The sequence below is a fragment of the Artibeus jamaicensis genome, unplaced genomic scaffold (assembly GCF_021234435.1).
Source record: "Artibeus jamaicensis isolate MK-2021 breed Jamaican fruit bat unplaced genomic scaffold, CSHL_Jam_final contig_1998, whole genome shotgun sequence".
In the NCBI taxonomy this organism is placed as follows: domain Eukaryota; kingdom Metazoa; phylum Chordata; class Mammalia; order Chiroptera; family Phyllostomidae; genus Artibeus; species Artibeus jamaicensis.
In genome coordinates, this window is record NW_026521407.1 from 15863408 (window position 1) to 15869989 (window position 6582).

Consider the following 6582-nt stretch of genomic DNA (forward strand, 5'->3'; position numbering starts at 1 on the left):
TACATCAGTTCAACAGCCACTGTCTCACCCCAGTGGGAGTGGGAAGATATCATTCAGAAAGATATGTTTAAATTCTAAACTGCAACCCATGTACCAGTAAATGTGACCTTATTTGGAAATGGGGTCTTTGAAAATGTAGTCCAGATGACTAGGATGGGTCCTAATTCAATGTGACTGGTATTTTTATAGTAAGAGGAAAATACCCTGGGAAGACAGAGACACACAGGAAGAATGTCGTACGAGGACAGAGGCACAGATTGGAGTGTGCAGTTGCAAGCCATGGAATGCCGAGGATTGCTGGCCACCCCCAGGAGCTGGAGAGAGACAAGGAAGGGCTCTACCCAGTGTCAGAGAAAGTGCGGCCTTGCCAACGCTGCAGTTTCAGACCTGTAACCTTCAGAACTATGAGAATAAATTTCTGTTGTCTTCAGCCACCCTCTTTGTTATACTTTCTCACAGGAACCCTAGGGAACTAAAACAACCTCTAAGTCCCTTCCACACCCAATTATATTACGCACAATACAGGTAAAAAGGCACACTGCATAGCTGATTTTCATATTTGGTGCATTTATAATACTGTGCTTCTTAAAAAATAGAAAATCCTGCACATCTAGGCCATTTTTAATGCCCCCACTTTCAAATGTCTTAAGTATACAGACTGCCCTGTTATATTGTGAATTCTGAGTTAAAAGAGATTATAATTTGAAGAGCTTGCATATTTTCCAAAGCCAATTTGGTGATTTAAGCATGGAAATATTACAATTAAATGTTTGAAAAGTTATCTGTGCATGGTTTGCTGTAAGCTGATATCATGAAACAACACATCTTTTCAGGATGAGGTAGCAGCCCCAAGCCCCGGGGAAAGGGAGCGGGCGCATCGCTCAACTGCAACTACTTTGGACAACTGAGCAACATGAGCAGGCTAAAAAAAAAAAGTCATATCCAATCATCTTCAAAATAAAAACTGTAGTAGCTACAACACGGTTCTCTAAGGGCGGGATGGGAGGAGATGTGGAAATATTTGTATGATGCAGTCTTCATGGGTAATGCAGAGAATATGGGCCAAAATGAGATCAACGTGGCTCATAAGCCAATGGGTCAGTGTCAGCCATTGCTTAAAAACCTTCAATGGCTGCTTGTTGCCTTTAGAAGCCAATCCAAACAGCTTTAGTGACATAAAGGAATGCTCATGATTTCAACACACAAACTTTTTAAAAGCAGCACACAAAATTATATGTGAAGAATGATCCCAATTTTTAAATAAATATACTTACACATTCATTCAAAATTATCTTTACTAAGCATATGCTAGCTGTTGAGCACTATTCTTAGAGCTTGTAATCTAGTGGAGGAAGACGACCAATGAGGACACAATGCATAAAATACCAAGGGTAAGAAGAGAATTATCTGTTGCTTTCTAAAGCGCATTTTCAGTGCTTGAGTCACTCAATCCCAATGACTCCCCAAAGTTTAACTGAAATGTTAAGAAAGATTTTGCCTCTTTCCCATTAAACATGAACTAGAAAGACAGGCACTGCTGTGCTGTACTGTGGCCCTCCATGGCAGACGCTAGCCAGGATTGAAGTCAACACAGAAAAAGAAGGCCAAGAGATGGAAAGTGGAATTTGATTCTGATTATCCCATTTGAGCCCCTGTATCCAGCCATTCCTAAAGCTACCATGTAGTTTGGGTCACATTTGCAGTCTTGCCTACGAACAGTTCTAACTAATACATCCAGTGAAGAGAATCTGGGGTGGAAGCTGCAATCTGCGTTGTTAATTAGGTCCCCATGTGAATAATCATTGAGAAGAACTGGCTGGAGAACATAGGCTGACAAACTTTTTCTGTCAGGGGCCAGTGAGTAAATATTGTTGACTTCACCTGTTGCAATACAAAAGCATCCACAGGTGAATGTGTATAGTAGCTGTGTTCTAATAAAAGTTTATTTATAAAAGCAGGCAGTGGGCTAGATTTGGCCCACTGGCCATAGTACCAATCCCTGCTTTAGCTCTAGAGCTATAAGTAAAGAGAACAGTACCATACCTGGAAGGAAGGGTTGATAGGATTCAGTGTTTTTCCAAGATCTGGGAAATCTGAAACCATTTAATAATTTAGGAAAAGAAGCCAATATGGTTTTAATAAGAACTAATATCTATTGAGGGCTTGCTATGTGCTAGATGCTATGCTAACAAACATAATAACATTTAGGATGCTTGGGTTAGCAAAGAACAGAAAATCTGACTCATACAAATTTAAATACTATAGAAGATTTGTTATTTCATATAAGTAGCTCTGAGGTAGGATCCACTCCATAACTGGAGTCTCAGTGACTTCGTGATATGTTCAAGGACCCAGGCTCTTTCCATCTCATGCCTCTGCCTCCCTCAGAGCTTTGGCTTTGCCTGCAGGTAACTCCCTCCATGACAAGATGGCTGCTGCAGCGGTCCCAGGACTCTTAACCAGACCAAACAATCTTTAGAAGAAACAGAACGTCCCTTCCTCTGCCTGCTTCTTAGGAACAATGAAATCTTTTCCAGAAGCCCCTCCACATCAGAATCCTTCCCTCTCATCTCTCATTGGTCAGAATTCGATCATGTGCCCACTCTTAAGCTGATCGTTGGCAAGAGCAATGGAATTTCCAAGATTAGTTGAGACTAATCAGGAATCACGTCCTCATCTAGGCTATGTTAAAAGTGCAGAGAAGGATGTGGAGGATGTATAAATACCTGAAATCAGGGTTCTGTTAGGAAGTAGGGGTATGGGGACCAGGAATGGATATTGCAATAAGCAACCACAGCTGATATCATTATGTAATATTCTTTTTCGTTTTTACAGATGGGAAAAATTCAGCAAGGGGGAAGTGACTTGCCCAAGGTCATACAACTAATATGTGAAAGAGACTGGATTCAGACCCAGGTCTGAGTCTACAGTGCTCAAGACCTCAGCCTAACACACTGAAGTGCTGTTGTAGAGCTGAAGATGTTAGGGAAGAGCAGGATAGTGCCAAAGGTTGCCTCACAATCAAGTAAAATTGAGCCAGTTATTAAACCTGCGATGTGACCAGACCTCCCAAACAGGTCTGAGCTTCTGCTGTGTAACAAACAACCTCTTAAGTCAGTGTGTAAAACCACAGCAATTGATTTAGCTCACAATTACATGGGTCGGCAATGGGAGCTGGGCTCTGGTCTCAGGTGGACTCACTTGTTCCTCTTTGGTCCTCTGCCAGTTACCTAGCAGATCAACTAACTGGGGGCTGGCTGATCTAAGATGGCCTCAGGTGGGATGGTTTCCTTTTGCTCCTTGTGGTCTCTCACCCACCAGCAGAGTGCCAGGAGGGAGAGTGGAAATATATAATGCCTCCAGAGAACTAGCTCAGACCTAGGAAAAGTTGCTTTTTGATTAGGGACTGAGCTGAAAAAGGATTGTCTTTCCTCATCCCACAGACAGATCGATACTGTAACACTTGTGCGACAACATGATGCCCCATTCCCATGGCTGTAGTTCACAGAGTGTTCAGATAGGTTAGCCTATGTTATGGCTAACACATCACCCGGACTCCTGGAGAACAAGGACTCTTAACTAGATGTGGGACGTTAATTTAGTACAGAGTTGGAAAAGCAGAGCCACGGTCAATAGATCAAGAATGGGATAAGAAAACATGAGAAGAGCATCTGAAAACCAAATATTTAAACTCAAACAAAATTACACCATCCATTTGTGTTACCCTCCTCTGAAAACATATTCCATATGGTAATTAAGAGACCAGAGCCATATTTTCTCCTATCCTGGGAAAGTGAGTATAAGATACACATTCATTCATCAAAATTTTTTGTGCCAAACTCTGTCAAGCATGAAATTAACTACATTCTTCCCTATCAAGTTGCTGTCTTTAAAAATATCTGACAGAATTACTTGTGTTTTCTTTATAGGAACCAAGAAAGATTCCCCTCAACATCAGAATTTTATTTGCAAAATTATTAAAATATATGATCTAAGCCATCTGAAAATATTGATGTCTTTTTTTCTGAATTCACTCACTGCTATCATTAGCAGTTTAAATCCATGGCTGTATGTAGGCATTTAAATCACTTCCTTAATTTCTAAGGAGAAGCAGTGAGCCCAAGCAAGCTGCATTTCATTTTATGAGCCCCATTCAGAAATTTACAGTCTTTAGGTATGAATTTACACAGCATGAAGCTTGGCCCACTGCATTTCTGAAAGTGGAATTTGGCTCACGTGAATTCTCATAACAAAAGAGGAATTGCCAAAACAAGCAACTTTCTCTAAATACAGGTGAAATAATATTCTTACAGAGTAAATCTTCACAATGTGAAAACACACAAAGTTCACTAAATGTTCTCTAAAACCGTTTTCCATAGAACTGAAGCCGTAAAGAGCGACTGAGTCACGATCGTGGGGGGAATCCCTCCCTTTTGTCATGATGAGGGAGACACCAGAGAGAACTCTGAGGACCCCAAGGTGAAATGTGCCCACCCCGGTGGCAGGGTAGCCTGCAACGTGAAGTTCAGTTGGCTTGAGTTATCTCAGCTTCTACAGCTTGAAAGGGGGCACAAATATCAAAAGTGCTCGTGAATATGAATATAGGGAATCTATAGAATATAAAAATATAGAAAATGAGGACAAAAGCTATCTACTGTATTGTTGAATATTCACTGTGAATTTTCTTGTTGAAAATATCAACTTTTAATGTGCCATTTGTAATTATGTTGCAGCTAAGCAATTTATAATATATGCAATTAATAGATGGCCATATGGGCCATTAAAAATGCCAAGCAGTTAAACTACATTAATACTGAAATTTATATTTGTAATAAAGTTTTTAAAATGTTTAAGAGCACTTGAGTTAAGCATCATCAAGTAGTAAATATTAACAAAGAAGTTAAAAACACATGACCTGGGTGAGGAGGGTGGGAGGGGAGATAAATGCAGACAACTGTAATTGAACAACAATAAAATAATTTAAAAAAAACATGAGCCCTGACTGGCGTAGCTCAGTGGATTGAGCATGGGCCTGCAAACCAAAGGATCACGGTTCGATTCCCAGTCAGAGCACATGCCTGGGTTGCAAGCCAGTTCCCAGCAGGGGACACATGGGAGGCAACCATACATTGATGTTTCTCTCCCTCTCTCCTTCCCTTCCTCTCTAAAGATAAATAAATAAAATCTTAAAAAAACACACACACACACAAAAAAAACCCATGACCTAGTGGAATCATTCTGTTTAGAATAAAAAGGTCGTATTCCAGCAGAATATTTTAAACTATATTAATATCTAATGATACAGGAACTATCAAATAAGTTATGGTAAATTCATATGGTGGAATATATGCATCCATTAAAATAATATTGTAGAAATGTATTAAATATAAGATACATGGCATATATATTATATAAATAATATATCTATTTCTTGACATAGAAAAATACTTTGATCATGCTGTCAAATGAAATAAGCTTTATAATATAATATTACTGTACAAATTTATTTCTTAACAGGAAAATATATAGTACATGCATATTTAAACATCTAAGAGAAATATATCAAAATGTAATGTGAGGTTTTTTTTAGATAATGGGGATTTCTCTTTCTTCTTTTTTCATATACTTGTATTTTCTACTTCTTTATAGAATGAGCATCTATTACATGTAATAACACAGTAAAAATATTGGGTTTTAGCAAGCTTAAACCCAATATTTGTATATTCTTGTATTTATATTTATATTATTTGTATATTTTTATTGGTATAAAAATATAAAAAAGAATGAAGCAAATGCGCCAAACCTCCCAGGATCGCATCTGGAGGATGGTTAATGCTCTGCCAGCTTCGGAGACAAGAGGGAAAACAAGCTTGGCAGAGGTGCCCATTCCATTCCCCGCCTGCTCTGTAGCTGCTGGTTGGAAGACACTCTGCAACAACGTTAAAATAAAAAAAAAAAAGAAATTCACCAAATGTCAACAATGGTGACCACTAGATGATGGCATCATATTTTTATTTTCCTCTTTAACTTTGAGGTTTTCTGAATTTTCCACCAAGAGCATATGTTAAAATCATAATACATATTACTAATATATATAATTTCACCACACATTGATTGAATGGGCAGGGGGAAAGAAATGGTTACATAGGAGAAAATTTGAAGGCTCCCTTCAATAAACTAAAAACAAAAATGACTGCAATATCATCAACTACTATAGATTCTTTCTTCAGAAAAAAATCTAATTGTCAATAGCAGGATTACTAAATAAGCTGATAAAGGTTTAATTGACACCTTTATATTGGTTGAAGTGGTGCTAGGATCTCTGACTCAACAGTGCCCCCTTCCTGTGGTCACAGCAGCTTTCTCTGAGACAAGGACAGCCCTATGCCAAATTCAAGAGAGAAACTGGAGCTTCAGAGGGCTTCCTTGGGTCCCTGGCTGGGTAGCTCAGTTGGTTAGAGTGTCATCCCAATATGCCAAGGTTGTGGGTTTGATTCCCACTTAGGGCACACACAAGACGCAACCAATGGATGAATAAATAAGTGGAACAACAAAGCAAGCTCTCTCCCTCTCAACAAATTT

The 6582-nt window shown here is 39.0% G+C and overlaps 1 non-coding gene across 1 annotated transcript; it reads left to right on the plus strand.

Annotated features, from left to right (window-relative positions):
* The first annotated feature begins 5800 nt into the window (after positions 1 to 5800).
* Positions 5801 to 5940, plus strand: LOC119036375 (small nucleolar RNA SNORA7). Its single transcript, XR_005079981.2, has one exon. It is a non-coding gene; the product is annotated as a small nucleolar RNA SNORA7 (small nucleolar RNA).
* The last annotated feature ends 642 nt before the right edge of the window (positions 5941 to 6582 follow it).